This window comes from Indicator indicator, chromosome 2 (genome assembly GCF_027791375.1).
Source record: "Indicator indicator isolate 239-I01 chromosome 2, UM_Iind_1.1, whole genome shotgun sequence".
Lineage (NCBI taxonomy): Eukaryota > Metazoa > Chordata > Aves > Piciformes > Indicatoridae > Indicator > Indicator indicator.
The window spans coordinates 60,178,870-60,199,273 of record NC_072011.1 but is presented as its reverse complement, the minus strand read 5'-3'; positions in this window follow the sequence as shown (position 1 = coordinate 60,199,273).

The window sequence follows — 20,404 nt, the reverse complement described above, 5'->3', positions numbered from 1 at the left end:
TCTACATAGTACACACCAGCAAGGCTGAGAAAGAAGGTTTGGGAGGGGGAGTTGCAGTGTTGCTGTAGGACCCCTGGTCCCCAGGCTTCTGGGGGAAGTTTTCCTTTCTGTACAAAGGCTCTTGCAGATGCTATTTCAGTGGTCTTTTGTTCATTGGTGTTTTGTTCTAGTTATTACCTTTAATTTAAACAAAGTCATCTGAGACCAAACCCAGACATAGGGGGTTTCCCCAGGAAATGAGTAGCAGTGGTCCACTGGCACTGTCATAGAATCATAGAATTATTTCAGTTGGAAAAGACCTTTAAGATCATCAAGCCCAACCAAGATCTGACTCTGTCAAGTCTGGAGCTAAACCATGTCCCTCAGCACAACATTATTAAACAATTCCAGGGATGGGGAGCCTGTTCTAGTGCTTCAGAACCCTTTCAGTGAGGAAGTTTTCTCTAATACTCAGCCTAGATCTCTCCTGGTACAACCTGGGGCCGTTTCCTCCCATCCTGTCACTATAAAACACTTGCAGGGCTTAATAGGTTGCTTTGAATATTTGATCTTCTGAGGGGGAAGCAATGTCTCCTGAGAAGGCTGCTGCTGGTGAAGTCACTGGGCAGATGGTGCTGCATCTCTCTCCCAGGACCCCAGCTTTGGTACTGAGGCAGGTACATTGCTGTACTGGGGCAGGCAGGTCCATGTGCAGTGCAGTAGAGCAGAGCTAAACTGGCTCTGGCAGGCCCAAGTGTAATTCCTAGTTCTCTGATATATGTTTTCACCTATTTTTTTAATGCATTAAAGCACTTTAATAGTTTCTCACACACACCTTTCCCCCTCCTCCCCCTAGGAAAGAAATCAATTTGCAAAAGGAAAATCTTGCCCCCTTTTCTGTGCTGCAGGGGCTGGATTTCAAGCATGATATATTCTAGTGCAGCACTCACTATGGGAAGGCTGCAGTGCTGTTTGTCTTTCTGCTGCAGAGAGAAGCAAGGGTAGCTCTCAGTACTCCCTCTCGTAAGAGCTGTGCTTATCCTCTCCAAGTTGGAGGAGCTGCATTGGGTAAATGTGTTGGGTTGTTTTTTTTTTTTAACCCAGAAATTAACTGCCTGTTGATTAAGCCCATGGATCTCTGCTGCTGTGTCCTCAGTGGTTTCATCTGTGTCTCTCTTCTGTAGTTTGTAGACAAAAGTGTGCTTTTCCTACAGGAGAGCTTTGGAAGATGATGAACTCATTTGTATCACAAAGTTCAGGTTTACTGATTGTTGTTGTTTTAAGAGATTCATTCCAGCCATGAAGTGAGAACTGGCTTCCATCAGTGACTGGATCGTAGAAGCGTATAATGGCTTGAAATGGAAGGAACCTTGAAAGATCATCTAGTTCCAGTCCCTTTCTAGAAATGCAGTTGGGAAAGTTTAAGCTTGAGGTGATGTTTGGAATAGGCAACCTGAAGGCTGTGGTGATACACAAGCCTGTTCCTCAGACACTTTTGTGTTGCCTCAGTGGGTGGCTTAGAAAGGAAAGCTGGCAGGAAACCTTTGGTATTTTAGGAGACTTGTGTGGCCTGTTAAAATCACTTAGAATCATCTGTTAAGATGTGATACTAATAGAACCCTGGCAGTATGCTGAGTGCTTATGTAAGCTTAGAATAAATGCCTCCTCCTATTTAGCTTACGTTGACCAAGAGGCAGGAAACACTTGGAAAAATTAATACATCTTTAAAATATTAAAAAAACCCAACACAAAATATAGATTAAAAAATGTATTAATTTCATGAAAATTATCTCTTTTTCTCACTGTTCTGTGCCCTCCTGTTGGGCATTGATAAAAACACAGAGAGGAGAGGACAAGTTATGATGAATGAGGATGAGCCCATGTGTCACAGAATGACTTGGGCTGAGGTTCATCAGGTTCTGCTTGTAGCTGTTTGAGAGACCAGTCAGAAACCAGCCTCCCAGAAATAACAATTCTCAGCTTTGGTGTGCCTCAACAGTCAGCAGTTCCCGTTTTAAAATGAACTGAGAAGCCAAAAATGATGGATGGAAAAACGATGCTGGTCTTTATCCATCATAGTAAAATGTCCATGAATAAGAATAATCCCCTGCAGCAGGGACATCCTCCACTGGATCAGGCTGCCCAGAGCCCTGTCAAGCCTCCCTTTGAGTATCTCCAGGGATGGGGCCTCAACCACCTCCCTGGGCAACCTGTTCCAGTGTTCTACCACCCTCATGGTGCAGAACTTGTTCCTAACATCCAATCTAAATCTGCCCTTCTCTAGTCTGAAGCCATTGCCCCTCATCCTGTCACTGCAGGCCTTTGTAAACAGGCTCTCTCCATCCTTCCTGTAGGCCCCTTGAGGTACTGGAAGGCTGAAATTGATGGGGCTCTGAGCAACCTGATCTAGTTGTGGATGTCCCTGCATACTATGGGGGTGCTTGCACTAGACCTCTAGAAGTTCCTTCCACCCAATGCATTCTGTGATTCTAGTGGCACCAGATTTTCATCAGGACTGGGAGCTGTGGGGATAGTGCCTGCTGCTGAGCCAATGGGCTGATGGACAAAGAGCTGCTGTGAGCAGGAGTGTTACACCAAACACCAGGCTCCTGCCAACACACTATCCCTCCTTGTCCCTTGTCAGACAAAGACAATTTCTTTAAAACCCTTTAATCAAATGATATTATTTTAAAAAAGCAGTTCCCAAGTCTGCTGTGCTGGAGATGTTATGTATTTATCTGCTTGAAGGGTATCCAGAAGCACTTCTTTGGGCACCAGTGCCAGACCATATTCTGCTTGCAAATTGAATGGATGTTGGTAGTGTCTGGATGCTGCCCCAGGGCTGGTGATGGAATTGAGGCGGTGCTGCCTCTGGTCTGGGAAGCACTTGGACTTCTTAGACTTGAGAGCCCTCCAGAGGGCCCTATGGCACTGCAGGTAATGCAACTCAGGAACCAGCTTGCAAAGGAGACCTGGGCATCATGGTGGCACCTGTTGCCCCGCTTGAAGAGGGAGGAAGTGGAAGTGGTTGACTTCCATTCCCTGGATGTATTTAAAAGCTCTCTAGATATGGTGCTCAAGGATGTGGTGTAGTAGGGGCCATGATAGAGCTGAATAATGGTTGGACTTGATGAAAAGACTTTTAAAAGTCTTTTCCAGCTGTGGTGATTCTGTGATTCAGGGTCTGGGTCCTGAGGTGGCCTGCAGGTCTGATCAAAGTGGTGGGCAGTAAGGGGAGAGATCATAGATCATAGAATGGAGGGGATCTTTAAAGGTCATGCAGTCCAACCCCCCTGCAGTGAGCAGGGATATCTGCAACTAGATCAGGTTGCTCAGAGCCACAGATTGCTCAGAGTCTTGAGGGATGGGCCTTTTACCACCTCTCAGAGGCAACATGGGCCAGTGTTTCACCACCCTCATTGTAAAAACTTCCTTCTTTCTATCCAGTCTGAATCTCCCTCTTTTAGTTTTAAATCCATCACCCCTTGTCCTGTCACAACAGACCCTGTTGAAAAGTCTGGCCCCAGCTTTCTGGTTGGGCCCTTTAAGTACTGTAATGTTACAATCAGATCACCCTGGAGCCTTCTCTTCTCTGGGCTGAACAACTCTAACACTCCCAGCCTTTCCTCATAGGAGAGGTACTCCAGCCCTCTGATCATTATTGTGGCCTCTTCTGAACCAGCTTTTGCTGAAGACTCCAGAGCTGAACACAGTACTCCAGGATGGAGTCTCCTGACAGTGGAGCAGAGCAGCAGAATCACCTCCCTTCATCTACTGCCTACACTTCTTTTGGTGCAGCCCAAGATGCGGTTGTCCTTCTAGGCTATGAGCACACTGCTGTCCAGATTTTCATCCACCAGTACCCCCAAGTCCTTCTTGGTAAGTCTGCTCTCAATCCCTTCATCCCCCAGCCTGTGTTGATAGTGGGGATTGCCCTGATTTAAATGGCTAAACCACCCCAGCCAGTGTGCTGGGACCCTCACAATGCTCCTGTCCCTTTCTGCTGGGTCTGTGTGGGATCACAGGATGTTAGGGGTTGGAAGGGACCTCCAAAGGTCATCAAGCCCAACCCCCCTGCCAGAGCAGGACCATAGAATCTAGCACGGGTCACACAGGAATGCATCCAGATGGATCTTGAAAGTCTTCAGAGGAGACAACTCCACAACCTCCCTTGGGCAGCCTGTTCCAGTGCTCTCTGACCCTCACAGTGAAGAGGTGGAACCTTCTGTGCTGCAGTTTATATTCATTTCTCTGTTCTCTCTGCTCTTTTGGAGGTGAAACCAAACCAAAAAAACCCTAACCCTAAAAAATCTCAACAGAGTGACCAATTCCTCATGGTTGTTTTCACGTGGACTTTTGAAATAATACTTTCACAGCACAGAAATATAGATCAAAAAGCATTCAGACTGCCATGTGATAACCAGAAAAAGACTTCTGAAAAGTTAGCTCATGGACTTTTTGACGCTTAGGTACAAAGCAAAAATAAATAATTCTTAGGATAGCTTTCTAAATTGCTAGAGATGCAGCTGTCTTCTCACTGGCAGTTTCAAAACCAAGAGGCAGGCTTTTTTTAGACTGCTTTGACAAACCAATGTTTGGTTAAAATCCTGCTGGGCTGAGCTGCTTTCTGACTCCTGCTTCAGGGAGCACTTGTCCCTGTCAGCTTTATCCATGGCAACATCTGCTTTCAGCTCCTTCATTTGCCTTTAATAATCCTATCAAGTTGTTAGTGCTGTGGCCTGGTGTCCACCTTTACCAACTTTGCCTGTGTGTCCTGGTTTGAGCTGGAACAGAACTAATCCTGACTTCTCAGCTCAGTCTCTTCTCAGTGACTTCACTTGCTGAAGTTCATGGCATGTTTTCACAGACAGTGTCTGATTCCAGTAGGGATAACACAATGCTTATAGTTAGTACCAAGATTTGTTATACAGTCCAAGGCCACTGCTAAACTTTGTGTGCCACACTGGGGTGCAGAAAGTCAAAGGCTACACCTGCATCAAGAAGCAGACAGGAGAGGTGACCCTAGACTGGCCAACAAGGGATTCTTTCCCGTGGATGTCATATTCAGTGTAAAGCTTGAGGGATCACCAGGGTCAAGCCTCTTCTTTTCTTCAATGCCTGAAGAGGACTCTGTCCCTTCTTTCTGCAATCCCAATCTATGTGTTCCTGAATCCAGCTCCTGAATCTGGTTCCCATCTGCCACTGAGTTCAGTCTGGGACTTCTGCCATGGTATCAGTGGTGACAGTGACTAACTGCCATCAGGGATTGTTTGGTTTGATACTGGGTTTGTATCTATTTAATTTTATTGTTAGTATTTTCATAAAGCTGTTTTAGTTTTCTTTCTCAGCCCATCAGTGTCCCTTATTCCCTTTCTCTTCCCTTTGGGAAGGCAGAGGGGTTCGTGGAGAGCCTCTGTCACTCATTTAGTGGCTGGTCCAGTCCTGCCCTTGGACAGTGTGCAAAAGGGTGGTTGGTTTGGTGAAAATTTAGGAAAACACTGAATACTCTCTGTTTGTGTTGGAGCCAAGGTGCTCAGGATTTGTAGAGTTGAGACTCTTTCTCATCCTCTTCTGGAGAAACCGCATAGGAAAATGTACTGCCTATGACATTGGCCTGGGGCTGAAGGTTCTGCTGTTAATTCCTGTGCTAAGACAGACAAGTCCTTGACTCTTTGGTGTCTTGGTTCCTGTGGATAGAATCACAGAATCATTTAGGCTGGAAAAGACCCTGAAGATCATCAGGTAATTTATATGAAATGAGGATGCCAAAGGCTTGAGGATAAAGACACAGGATGGTTGGAAATCACAGTCAAGAGCAGTACTGGTGACAGAAGGGAGCAAAGCTGAGTATCTCATCCAGCCATGAGATACTGGCTCCTCGTTATTGAGAATGCTCTGAGGAGCCAGAAAAAAGGTGAATGCATTATAGCTGGAAGCACCCACTAAAAAAATTATCCTTGATGGTTGTTTTTTTTTTTTTTTTCTCTGAAGGGCTGTGGGTACAGCCTCTAACTGCCTATGATCCATTTTTATTAGAAGGTAATTTCTGCTTAAATTGTCTTGCACATCTCAGGGATATGCTAACATTTGCCATCACCTTTTAGATCCATAGAGGGATATTTAATTTATTCTCTAATAGCACAACTGATGTTCATGAGGGGTTTCTTAATTATTGCTACATTTTGAGAAATGAAAGGGAAAAATAAAAGTTTTACTTGCAGTCATGAAGAGCCAAAAGCAAAGATTCTGCATCACTATATGGATCTGCACAATCTCAGCCAATATGGGCTCATTTCTTTGGAACTGCTGATGGGGTTTGCCTGATTCTCAGGTTTCAGGAGAATGACTGTTTTTCTCCCTGAGGAATTGCTTTGATTTTGCCTTGCCAGTCCAGTTGATGTAATGAGACACAGGCTGTTGCAGTCTCTACCATAGAAACATCTCTGGCCAGGAGCACGGGAGAAGACTTAAGATCATGCCTGACCAGGGAGATAGTCTTAGACTTGGGGAGAGCAAAAGCACATGAAAAGAGCAAAGTCACCCCTTCACATTACTCCAGATGAGTCCTCCTTTTTATGTTGTCCTTCTATTGATTGCATGACTTATTTTGTCCTGTCATTAAAAGAAGCATGACCAGCAGGATGAGTGAGGTGATTCTGCCCCTCTGCTCTGCTCTCTTGAGATCCAACCTGGAGCACTGTGCCTCTAGGTCTGGGCCCCCCAGTACAAGAAGGATATTGAACTGTTGGAGTGGGTACAGAGAAGGGCCACAAAGATCATCAGAGGGCTGGAGCACCTCCCCTATGGGGACAGGCTGAGAGAGTTGGGGCTGTTCAGCCTGGAGAAGAGAAGGCTGAACAGCCCCAGGTATTTACAAATACCCGAAGAGTGGGTGTCAAGAAGAAGGGGCCAGACTCTCTTCACTGGTGCCCAGACATAGGACAAGGGGCACTGGACACAAAGTGGAACACAGGAACTTCCACCTCAACATGAGGAAAAACTTCTTTCCTGTGAGGATGTCAGAGCACTGGAGCAGGCTGCCCAAAGAGATTGTGGAGTCTCCTTCTCTGGAGACTTTCAAAACCCACCTCGATGTGTTCCTGTATGACCTGCCCTAGGTGATCCTGCTTTGGCAGGGGGGTTGAACTAGATGATCTCCAGGGGTCCCTTCCAACCCCTACCACTGCGTGTTTCTCATGGGTGGCAGGAGGACCAGCAGCCTCTCAGTATAGATGTGATTATAGACACTCAAATGTTAATAAATCCCAAAATAAAGGATTTCATCACAGCCTGAAAAAACTTCCCACATGAACCATTTTGAATGACTGGAGGGTGACAATCTAAATATAAATCTGTCTCTATTTTTTTTTCTTTTTTTTAAACAACGGATTTCAGGCACATATGCACAGCTTCAGCTGACTTTCCAAAGGAGTCTGTGGGAACATCTGATGGCAAAATTAAGTTCTGTGTTTCCTGTGGGAGTTCGTTTCCTATGAAAACTGTAAATGCCTTATTTCCCTGGCACTCAGTCGTTTCCAACCTGTAAAATCCTAGCAGGATATGAACCGTGTTCTTTAATTACCTCCAGAGATAGGGTGTTGGCCTTTGAAGGAATCACTTGGAGGGGAACACGAGGGTGGGATTTATTTTTGGAGCCTGTGTGAGGATCAGCTCAGCTGAGGAGGTTTTGTCACCTGTTTCAGCAGGTCACAAGTTCACATGCTGCTTTGAAATTATATTGGAGGAATGGAGCGCTGGGAAGGAAGCAGGCAGAGGAATAAATGGGGTAAGAGATCAATTAAACTGGATAAAAGCAGAGAGAGACACACACACAAAAAATAGGAGCATGGTGAGGGCTTTAATGACTTCTACAGCACATTTAAAGGGTATTTCCAGGTGAAACCTTTTTTGGCTCACTCATTCAAATAGCCTGGTTTCTACCAAAATAGGTGGTTACATGACTAGGGTGAGCTGGATTTGAACCTTTATATAATCCTCCTGTGTCACAGAATCATTGAATGGAAGGAACCTTAAAGACCATCTAGTTCCAATCCCCTGCCAGGGTCAGGGACGCCTCTCACTAGACCGAAGTTGCTCAAAGCCTCATCCAGCCTCCTCTTACACTCTTCCAGGGATGAGATGTGCACAACTTCTCCAGACAACCTGTTGCAGTGTCTCACCACCCTCATAGTAAACAGCTTCTTCCTAATGTCCAATCTAAATCTACCCTTCACTAGTTTAAAACTGTTGCTCTTTAACACTTCCAGGGATGAGGCATCCACATCTTTCTCTGGGCAAATATCAATGTAATAGATGCACAAAATGCACTTTCTGGACAGGTTATACAGTTGTGAAGAAGGTGATGTGATGCTGACCAGAGGTGGAAGGAGAAGCTCGGACCCAGAAAGATGCAGCAGGAGTCGTCTTAATCTAGTGCCGTTTGCAGCTCGCTGGCTGGAATCACTGGAAAGTGGAAAGCATCATTAAACCCCAGATCACACTGCAGAAGGTCTAATGAACCATCTGTAAGTGCCTCATGGTGCACCTATCAGCCCTCCTGTGGGGTTTCTTCCAGCGACCTCACTTCTCTTGAACTTCACACCACATCTTCTGCCATGTCTCAGTGTGCTGGGAGCAGGACAGGGGTGTCCAAAATGCCCAACATGTGCTCATTGTTGGGGGTGCTGGAAAAGAGGGAAGCCAGCACAGCACAGCTGTGACATGCCAGTGGATATAGCTTGCCATCCCACAGTAAAAGGCAGTCTCTTCCCATCATCTGACCACCGCCTGACACAAAGATTTAAGACTGCAGAGTACAGCCAGCACTGCCTGGGCCTCTCTCTTCCCATCTAAATTCCCCAATGCAGCGCTTTCCTCCAGCTGTAATGCAGACTCCCTAAATTCAACCTGTTACCATGATGAGGGAATTGATTCTCCCTCTCTACTCTGCTCTTGTGAGACCCCACCTGGAGTACTGTGTCCAGTTCTGGGGGCCCCAGCACAAGAAGGACATTGAACTGCTGGAGTAGGTCCAGAGGACATGATCAGGGGGCTGAAGCACCTCTGCTATGGAGACAGGCTGAGAGAGTTGGGGTTGTTCAGCTTGGAGAAGGCTCCAGACTCTATAGTGGCCTTCCAGTACCTGGGGAGGGACTTTTACAAGGGCTTGTAGTGATAGGATGAGGAGGAATGGATTGAAGCTTGAGGAGGGGACACTTAGACTAGAGATTAGGAAGAAAGTCTTTACAGTAAGAGACACTGGAACAGATTGCCCAGGGAGGTCATGGATGCCCTCTCCCTGGAAGTGTTCAAGGCCAGGCTGGATGAGGCCATGAGCAATCTGGTCTTGTGGGGGGGTGTCCCTGCCAATGCCAGGGAAGTGGAACTAGATAATCCCCAGTCATTGGTTCCTTCCAACACAAACCATTCTGTGACTCTATGAATAATGCTACAGTCCTGCTCCCTGTCAGTGATGGGCACCTCAAAGTAACACAGGAAGTTAGCTCTTAGGAGTCCCAGAGGAAAGGATTGGGATTTTTTTCTGGCACTAGATCTACAGGTCTTTGTGCAAGCTTTAGCTGGCTGAAGCAGACCAAGATGGGGTCATCCTAGGAAGTTTTGTCTAAACAGCAGGAGGAACTTTCTGCTGAGAGTGGTAGAGCACTGGAGCAGGCTGCCCAGGGAAGTGCTGGAGTCTCCATCTCCGGAGTCGTTCCAAACCCACCTGGATGCTGTCCTGTGCAACTTGCTGTAGATGAAGCTACTCTGGCAGGAGGTTGAACTAGATGAGCTCCAGAGGTCCCTTCCAACCTCAATCATTCTGTGATTTTGTGTGAGCCAGCACCAGTACAGGTATGAAATAAGAACCCAGTGACACATTTAGGAGTTTGAGGCAGCCCCATCATCCCTGTAATTTAAATGCCTTGTAGTGTAGCATAAGGAAAATGTAAATATGAAGGCAGCCCTTACGAGACAGCTGGATCCTGTTGCAATAAAGTGGATTAAGGGGTGGTTTGTCACTCCTGCATTTGGAAGGGGTTTTGAGGGGCTGGAGGCAGATGCATGACATGGCTGGGTACTAGCAGCCCTGTATCTGCTCTTAGATGGGTCACCAAGGTTCTGAGACAGGCAGCCCAGGCTTACCAGAGGCCAGCATGGATAAGCTTTCCACCACCAGCAGAAACAAGGGAAGTGACTTCCCAGGAGCTGATTGTCTTCTTCCACCTCCTGATATGCACCAAGAACAGATGTTTTCACAGTGGCCTTTTGGGATGAGCCACTTGAGAGGTCCCAGGAGCTGCCAATGCTGCCCTTCCAGGTGAGTTTTCACTTCTCCTAATTTGCTTTATTGCCTTCTTGGAGAGCAGAGCTTGGCTACCTTTTTTTAATTCCCTGATTAGAAAATGAGCTGAGGTAGCTGGTGGTTCCTCAGAACCAAATGTATTTGCAAAACAGGAAAGCACCAGAGCAGTAACATCAAAATGGAGCAGCGTTAAATAGTGCAATTAAGCCCCAAAAAAAGGTATTTCCTGTAAATATGAATGGACTACAAAAGGTATTTCCTGTAAATATGAGTGGTCTGCAGACAAGTAGGGTTTTCTACCCCATACTCTGTGATAGAGGACTTCATGGTTGGAATTCTGAAGAAACAGAAATACTGGAAAAATCTTAACTCCTTTGAAGGAGACCCAGAATAAATACCAGGGGAATTCGTACTCCCAGCCTAAGCATCTTTGAGAGCACCTAGAGTCAATGCTGAACAGCAAACAGCTTCCTTCTCCCCTTCGCTCCCTGGCTCAGCTTAACTTTTGTGGCTGCATCTCTTCAGCCCTTTCTGCTGGGAAAATAATTTGTGTGAGTTTTGGCAAGCAGGGACTGTCAAACCAGCCCTCACAGGTGGTGTGTCTGGCTGGGATGCCACAGAGCAGCTGCCATCCAAGCTCTTTGCTGGGGCTTGTTTTGATGAGCTAAGGAGATGGGGGACAGCAACGTGGGTTCTGGCTGGGTTTATAAACCAGCAAAATTTGAACTTTGGGTCATGCTAGCAAGATTAGCAAGCCTCCATGTTTGCTGCACTGACATTTCTCTTGTCTGCAGTGTGATTGGTTTGGTTTGGTTTTTTTTTTTGAAGTGCCTTTCTAGTCAATACCACAATGTCCAAGATTTATCTACTTTTGGACAGATGGATCCTATTGATCTGAATAGAAGCTGGGGAGAGTGGGTATGTAGGCAGTTCCTTGTAACTGTTTACACAGCAAACAGTTTCCGTCTGCTCTCTGTTTTACTGTAAAGCAAAGGATCAGTCAGCTGCAGACTTTAAGAGATGACCTCCATGTACATTGGGAACATGTCCCACTAGTTTTTATCCTCCCCACACAGTTTAGTCAGCAGCTAAGGGGTTGTGGAGCCTCCCCTTACAATTCCATGGTCTCCAAGCCACATGCTTCAGAGAGGCTTCTGCCTTGCCCCCTCACCCCCATGCTTTGAAGAATACTTCCATGCACATCCCAGGCAAGAATTTTTCTCCTGTTTATTTCAAAAGTCTTTTGTAATAGCTTCATTGCAACAATCCAAATGTCATCTGGAATGTGACATCCTCCCAGATGTACAGAATTAATGTCATGTATCACAGCATTTAAAACACACAGGAATGTTCCCCGAACACCATCAGTAGGTTCTTCCATGCTCTCATAACTCCACGTCCTCTGCCAACACCTCTGCACCACATCGCAAGGCAGCTGCACATCAGCCATCTCTGCTTCTTGGGTCCCTAACCCTGCCTCTGTGAATGAAGGGATTCCAAGGCCAAAATATCCATTTTTTGGTTTGGTTTTCTTTTGTTTGCAACCTGTATGTAACATATCAGTAGAAACATGATCTGGATTTAATTTGCTTTGCATATGGCTTTTAGTCCTCTTCATTCAAAGATTTTACAGTGGAAAAATCCTGAGCTGACATCAAAACTGGGACCAGTTCATCAAAAGCACTCACAATTATGGTACATGTTGGAGGCAAAGGTCCTGTCAACCCCAGAATGAAAGCATTTTAAAGAATACCATTTGTTTAAAGAGTTTTCACTCTTGAAATTTATCCCAGTTTAATGGTTTGCTAGGAAGCATCATCTGAAAGAAAATAAAAATCTTATCTTTATCTAATTGATGACTTACAGGAACTGAGGCTTCGTCATTTCACTCCATTCACAGTGAAATTGTGCTGGAAAAATACATGCAGCTCCTTGTGACTTCTAGCAGGCATTTCAAAGTCATAATATCTATGTAATTAGGCTGTTTACTACCTGCAATTCAACTAAGTTACTCCAGATTCAGGGAAGAGCAGCATTTGCTTCCAAGAACCTACCAGCTCTTTTGGCTTGTTTAAGTAATTTCTTTATTCTCCAACTGTTTGGAATACGTTGAATGATGCCAGGCACTAGAATCTGCCACAGCTATTTCTGGCCAGAAAAATGTCATTGTTTTCTGATGAATGCTCAGCTGAAATTCCTCTTGGTTGTGACAATTGTCCCTGGCTAAAACTTATATTCACCAATGACCGTAAAAAGCTTGTGTGAGACTTGCAGCCACCCCTTAATTTCGGTTCTGATGTCCCTAACAATGTAGAAACAGTTGGTTTTCAAAGTGCCATTTTGGTGCTGCAGCTGTTTGCAGGGCAATGTCCAACATGCCAAACATCCAGCTGATGCTCTCCTGGACCTGAATTTCTTCCAGTGCTGGGAAAGCAGATGGTTGCTACAGAGAGAGAGACTGCTCTGCTCACAGCTTTTGCACAAGAGATCATGACTGTCTAATTCAGGATTATTTTGCTTTCCTGATATGGTGATATGGGGTGCAGGAGGGAGTGGCTGTGATTTTTTTTTTTTGTTGTTTTTTGGTTGCTGTTTGGGTTTTATTATCTTTTTTAACATTTTTTTCAATAACCATGACCACTGAAGGTCAGCTGGTTATTGGAAGATCAGGGCAGGAAAACTGAAAAACGTGACGTCTTGTGTGTAGGCTGTGAATCGTGGGGAACCCTCTTTTGATCATTAAACCAGAAAATGATATCTATATTTTCTGGTGGTTTCAGCCCACTAAGAAGGCAGCCCTTTAAGAAGGCTTTCCTGGAAGTACGTTCACTGCTGCAAACCAGGACCTGGTGATAGGATGGATCCCAAGTTGGGGGAGGCTTGGCTGGAGGAGGCAGCTGCAGGTTGCCATGACATTCAGCTCCTCTCCAAAAAAGCACACACATCCCAAGGAAGTTTCATTTTCTGCTGGGGACATGGTCTCTGGAACATGGGTGCACTTAAATTTGGGGAAGGAGGCAACTCCATCCCTGTGTGCCAGTCAGGTCCTCAACTCTTGCTTTCATACAGATGAAGAAAATATAAGCCTTGACTATTTCCCTTGAGATTCAGGTGTACTGAGCATTAGAAGCGAACACTATGATAATTCTGTGTCCCATGCTTGAGCTCTTGTGGCCAGTGGTGTATTTTAGCACCTTACCTTCTGTTCAGAGCACCATTTCTTTTGTTGCTTCACTCCACTTGTAGGATGGTAATTTTTTTTTTTAACTGATAGAGATTTCTTAGCAAACACAGCCAGACTTGGTAATTGATTCCTTTCAGAACATTTATACATGCTGTCATCATAAAGAAAGCCTGAACAAATCTCTCTGCCCATTTTATGAGCAAAGGAGGATTGCAGTGTTACTGCTTTGCCAGTGCAGAGGTTGACTGTAAAATGAGTTGATAATCACAGAATCACTATGGCTGGAAAAGATCTTTAAGAGTATCTTTGAGTACCATATCTAGACGGATTTTAAATGCATTCAGAGGTGGTGATTCAACCACTTCCCTGGGCAGCCTGTTCTAGTCTTTGAGAACCCTTTCGGTAAGAAGTTTTTCCTCACATCCAACTTAAACCTCCCCTGGCCTAACTTAAAGCCATTTCCTCTTGTCCTGTCAGTTGTGACTTGCAAGCAGAGTCCAACACCACTACACTCTCCTTTCAGGTAGTTGTAGAGAGTGAGAAGGTCTCCCCTTAGCCTCCTTTTCTCCAGACTAAACAACTCTGGCTCCCTCAGCTGCTCCTCATAAGACCTATTCTCAACACCCTTTACCAGCTTTGTTGCCCTTTGTTGCACCTAGGCCACAAACACTCCAGTTTTGGGAACAAACTGGAGTACAAAAGTGTCCAAAAACAATTAGTGCAGGCTACAGCACTCTGCTGTGCTTCTCAAGAGGGGCTCAATATATCAGCTTTTTTTTCACAGAGTGAATCACAGGCTCACAAGGGTTGGAAGGGGCCTCTGGCTGGAGATCATCTAATCCAACCGCCCTGCCAGAGCATGGTCACCTACACCACTGCACTGGATGGCATCCAGGTGGGTTTCGAATGACTCCAGAGATGGAGAGTCCACCACCTCTCTGGGTAGCCTGTTCCAGTGCTCTACCACCCTCAATGTAAAAAAGTTCCTCCTCATGTTTAGATGGAACTTCTGTGTTCGAGTTTGTAGATACTACCTCTTGTCCTGTCCCTGGGCACCACTGAAAAAAGACTGGCCCCATCCTCCTGACACTCATCCTTTATGTGTTTATAAGCATTGATAAGATTCCTATCAGTCTTTTCCCCTCCAGCCTAAAAAGTCCCAAGTCCCTCAGCCTTCCTTCATGAGACAGATGTTCTAGTCCCCTAATCATGTTTGTAGCCCTTTGCTGTACCCTTTCAAGCAGTTCTCTCTTCCTCTTGAACAGGGGAGCCCAGAACTGGACAGAATAGTCCAGATGAGGCCTCACCAGGGCAGAGTAGAGGGAGAGGAGAACCTCCCTCAATCTGCTGGCCACACTAATGATGCAACCCAGGATGCCATTTGCTTTCTTGGCCACATGAGCACAATTGTCTACTATCACCTAGCCAAGCAGCTTTTACCAACCTTGTGTAACTTCCAAGCCACTGAACCAACCTATAAAAGAAAAGCTTTGTGCAGCAGGAGTCAATAAATTATCCTTGAAGCTGTAGCTGCATGTTTGAGGTGTTTCTGGTAACAGTGGTTAGCAGCAAGTGGAACTCTTACTGTCTATGTTTCTTCACCTGAATTAGAATGACGTCAGCATGCCCTTGGCTTGCAATTGCCAAAGAGGTTAAAAATATTCATGTTTTGAAGATGTGTACATGCAGTTGTGTTAGCAGCAATCAGGTAGTCTTGGTTTTAATCTCTTTAGAAGCAATATTCACAGGAGGGAATGTACAGTATAGGGCTTTTTCCAAATGGGATTTCCATCCTTCTGACTACCTTTTGAAAGTTGTAAACAAAGAAGATAAAATAGGCAGATTTAAATAGTAAGATCTTTTTACACAGAATTGGATCCTTAGTGTCCAGTTCTGGAGCCCTCAATACAGGAAGGACATGGATCTGATAGAGCAGGTCCACAGGAGGGCCATGAAAATGATCAGGGGGTTGGAGCACCTCTGCTCTGAGGACAGGCTGAGGGAGCTGGGGGTGTTCAGCCTGGAGAAGAGAAGGCTCCAGGGAGACCTAATAATGGCTTTCCAGTACCTGAAGGGGGTTTACAAGAAGGAGGGAGACTGTTTACAAAGGTCTGCAGTGGTAGGATGAGGGGCAATGGTTTCAAACATGAGCACAGAGCAGATTTAGATTTGATGTTAGGAAGCAGTTCTGCACCATGAGGGCAGTGGAACATTCTGCTTTCCTGTATCTATTTGAGGGAGTGTACAGCTAATTCTGTCTGTCTTCTCTCTCTTTGGGAGGCTTTGGTTTGTGGGGGAGAGACTTTCTCCTGGCCTCATCTGGCCGTGAGTTTCCATCTACACCCCAGGGCCTGTTGCAGCCTGCGGCAGGCCTGGCTCTAGTGTGGGGCAGTTGGGCTGCATTTGGGGCTGCTGAGGCTGAGGGGGGTGGAGCTCTGTGGAAGGCTCTGGAAGGTTTGGGCCTGGTGGGTCCAGCTGAAGGACTGAGCCTAATCTGTGAATGTGTTCCTTTCACCCAAATGCCTTTTATATAAAATTGTGAACAGAATTTCCATTTAAACTTCCATTCCAGTGTGGAGCATTTTATTTTACTCCTTGGGAAGGGGTAAAAGATCTTTTCTGCACTTTTGCCCTGGGCAGCTCATGGCTCAAAGCGAGGACATGGTCCTGCTTTCCCTGTGCAGAATGAGCTCCAATATGGACACATTCACCATAAAGACATTCCATGTTGATGGTACAATGTGCAAAAGCACACTTCATTAGTTATTAACTGTGTGACTCAAGTATGCAGTGTGCCCTAATTGAATTTATTAGGGAACAAAACATTTATTGTATTACTTAAATAGCACATTGAAAGCTGTTTGGAAAGGCACATCAGTAACCCAGTTAGATCAGCAGCCATATCCATAGGTTTGCCAGCAACCAGCAAACTATCATGTTGTTGATTTTGTTTAGATTAGCTCTGAATATTGATTGTAAGAATGAGTCACTGAATATTTTTCAAGCTAAAGGTTAGAAAATCAAAGGAAAAAAAAAAAAAAGAACGGTCTCATTGCTACAGCTAATTTCCACAGAATTATAAACTCATCCTCTGAAGACAAACAGGTTTCTATAAAGTCTGTATGTCTGGCTGGATGGCCACCAGCACTGTCAAAGTCCTCCTTTTAGTAGTAAGTCAAGGCATGACTGAAGTGGTCATAGTACACCCAAATTTTCACCCACAGAAAGCTGGGGATGAGGAGGGTTGAAGCTGGACTGAGACCAGCACTACACTGAAAAGCACCAGCACAGTGCACCTCTGGGTAACCCAAGCATGGCACCAAGAGCCTGAGTGATTTTCACACATCTCCTGTCTTCCACTAGTATTTTTTGCTGTAATTAGAGCTGGCAATCAGGTTATCCATTAGGATGTACACATTGAAGATGCACAAATATCCTTTATAGCACACCTTCTTTCCATTTAAATTGTGCCTACTGCTGCATGGCCCCAACCACCGCCTGAAGTACTTTTGTGCATCTTGCTGGTGGCAATGGGGGTTCCTTGTGCAGTGCCTGTTCTGCAGGGAGACAGGCAAACTACAGGCTCATTCTTCAGAAACCTCCATCTGCGACTGAAGTCAGTGAGGTTACTTCTCTGAACATCTATATCATCTGAAGGACAACCTTCACATTGGAAGGAAATTAAAAGCCATCTGGATTTTTTTTTTTTTTGCACAAAATGAGAAGGGTGTTTGCAAGTGGGAAGAACAAAGAGAATGGGATGACACCTCAGTGTGACTTTGTCCAAGAAACACACAGGGAAGACAAACCCCCAAGTAGTGAATTACCAAACACTGCAGGTTTCTGTTCTTTGTAACCATTCTGCCCTGAGCTCCAGGGGAAAGAGAAGACATTGCTTGGATTTGGTTATTGTTTCTTATTAAAACTCACTTAAATGTTACTTCCCATCTGCAAGGTATCAGCACATGAGCCAGGTGGACACAGCATCTCCTCCCTTCTCCTTGAAGGTCTGAGCAGCTCGGGCTTGTGCCATCATTGCTTTCACCTAGGGGCTGGATCACAGACAAGTCCCAAGTCCTGTGGCTTTCTGCTCCTCCTCAATGTTCTTCTTAGGCTCAAAGAGAAAAAAAAAAAAATGCAATCTGGAGCACAACGTCTGAGCTCCCATCAGTGCTACCTGTACAGCTGCTCAGCAGGCAACTGGGATATTTGTGCCAGCTAGGAGGCACTGCTGCTAGTTTTGCCGGGTGGTGCAGAGAGGGTTGTATCAGGGAAGATGAACTTTAAAATCCTAAGTTAACTGTATTCTTTCAAGCCTGTCCAAAAATAAAAACAGGAAAAAAAACCCAAACATTTCAAGAATGCAGTACAACTCTCAAGTTACCTGAAAAGAAAGTGCAATCTAGTGCAGTGTGCTTTCACTGTCCCACTGTGTTCCTTCAGTTCCTCCTTATTTCTTGTGCTTCAGCCTGTGTCCGGGTATTGCAGGTATCTGCTTTGTCTGTGAAAATGAAATACCAGGAGGAACTGCACTTGGTGCAACTGATGCATGTTTAGGGTTCAATTCATAGAAAGGTGCAAGGCTCCTCTGGCGAATCCTGAGTTGGACCATGCACAATAAAAGCAATTAGATGCTCAAGTTAAAAAACAAGCCAAAGAAAGAGCAGGAAGGACTAGGAGATTGACTCCAAACCTCCTATGCATTCTTGGCTCATATACTCATGCTCATGGGTGATGGGTGCCCAGGTAGTGCTAGCAAGCAGAAAAGTAGTGATCTGGAGCTTGATTTTCATGCATCTTTGAAAAGTATTTTGGCTGCTGAATATGAGAGAACTGTAAAGGCCACCCCTTGTCAGATGCTCCTCAGTAAGACCCAGCTCAGTAACTGTGCTCTCAAGCCTTTCACAAACTGGCCTTGCTGAGCCAGATGTGGATGGGGGAGTTTTACAGGGCTTAGATACAAGCTGGGGGTCCCTGTGGTTGCTTTGTGTCAGCTTATAGGCATACGTGCACTGCAAGAAATAGAGGCACTGGGAGGCAACTGGACATGCACTTTGTACATCTCTGAGGCCAAGGAGAATCAGAAGGGAGCTCAGCAAGGATCTCAGGAGCAAAGCAGCATTAGACCCAAGTGCATAAAGTCTCAACCAGATGGCCAAATCCCTTGAGGACCCCATTTATGAGCCAACCAAAGACCCCTGGAGTCAACAGGAAATGTAAGGGGTCCTGCACTGTGACTAATGACACCAAAAAGACTCAAAAACATCCAAACCATATTACAACAGACTGTGTGCCTGCCTTGGACTGGACTCAGCAAAGTTACAGGTATAGCAGACGTCGTATCTACAGTTTTATACTCCTTCAGCTGGAAAAGGTAGGTTGAAAACATTTGATTTACAAGCATTTGAACAGGTCCCTAATCACAGTTGTAACATTCACCCTTTGGAAACCACTTAAACTGCAAAAATAAACCCCCTCCATTTGCAAATCTGCTATCATAAAAATACCATTCTCAGGCTCCCACAACATTAATGCATTTGAACATGTTTTTATGAGTAAAATGATCAACTTCAGTAATTCTGCTGTGGCTTGGGATGCTATATTTCCAAATTCTTTAATACCTTTGGAACAGAGCCTGCCTGCCTTGATTTACGCAGACTAATAGTCTGCATGATGGCAAATGTGCCAAGATACAACCCTAAGAGGGGTCTAACTGCAATAAAAGAGAAACATCTCATACACACTCTTAATAATTAAAACACATAAACCATCCTAGTTAAAAAGATTTGCCCATGGAGGTAATCCCAAGGGGACAAAAATATAATTATACATTTGTTTCCCTGTCTCTGCTCTTTCCAAAAATGGTCCCTGCAGCTCTGGAAGTTGCTTTCCTGAATGGGGTCTTTTTAGTCAGTTTTTGAATCCTTCCCAGTTCACAGTCTGGCCCTACACATCCTGCTTAACATTTATCCTTCAAACTAGGCTCACCAAACACTTTGACCTCTGCCTGATCCTTCAAAGGGCCAATGGAATGTAGCATCTGAGATGAAGCGCAGGGACAGATAGGCACATGGGCACATGGACCTTAGCAGCTCTCTCTGCCACCAGGGAAGCTCATGCCAGATAAACACCTCAAGTGCAGCCTCTGCCTTCCATGTACTCTTAAGTACTGAGTAGATACAGAACACAAACATCATTGAGCATTTCTGGCCAAGCTGTGACTACATTTATGGTATGATACAGCTCCATGTGTAGTGGTTTATCTGCAGCTCTCACTCCTTCTCTTCCAGGCAAAAGACCTACCCTACTGACCACATGCTGACCTGATGATCACTGCCATGCTTCAGCTGGCAGGTTTGAGTATGCAAAACCTCCAATTAAAAGTTAGGTTTCCTAAGGTTAAATTCTGAAACATTTTGCACTGGTACAAATCCAAAGAAGAGCAAAGCAATGGATACCTCAAACCTATGCAAAATGAACTAGACGTTTTTAAGGCCAGGCTGGATGGGGCTCTGAGCAACCTGATCTACTGTGAGGTGTCCCTGCCCATGGTAGGGGGTTTGGAACTAGGTGGTCCTTGAGGTCTCTTCCAACCTTGACAATTCTATGAATCTATGAAAATAAATAAACAATGGAGTAAAATAGCTCTACGAAATTTCATGGAAACGTTTTCAAATGTTTCTGACATTCCTGGTTTGTTTTCATTGGCCTTTTTATAAATATTCAGCTATCAACCTAGCACTAATGATCTTGCCTGTAATTACCCAACTTATTTTTCAAGAGGTGACTAATGTGGCTTCTCAGGCCTCAAGCTTAAGTTATACTTTTTCCCTGGAATCGGAAGAAGCCTTTTTTATTACCTTCACAGCACTAGAAGAGTGATATGGAATAGAGAATATAGAGAAATGATCCAGAGCTTTGAAAGAAACCTATAGTAA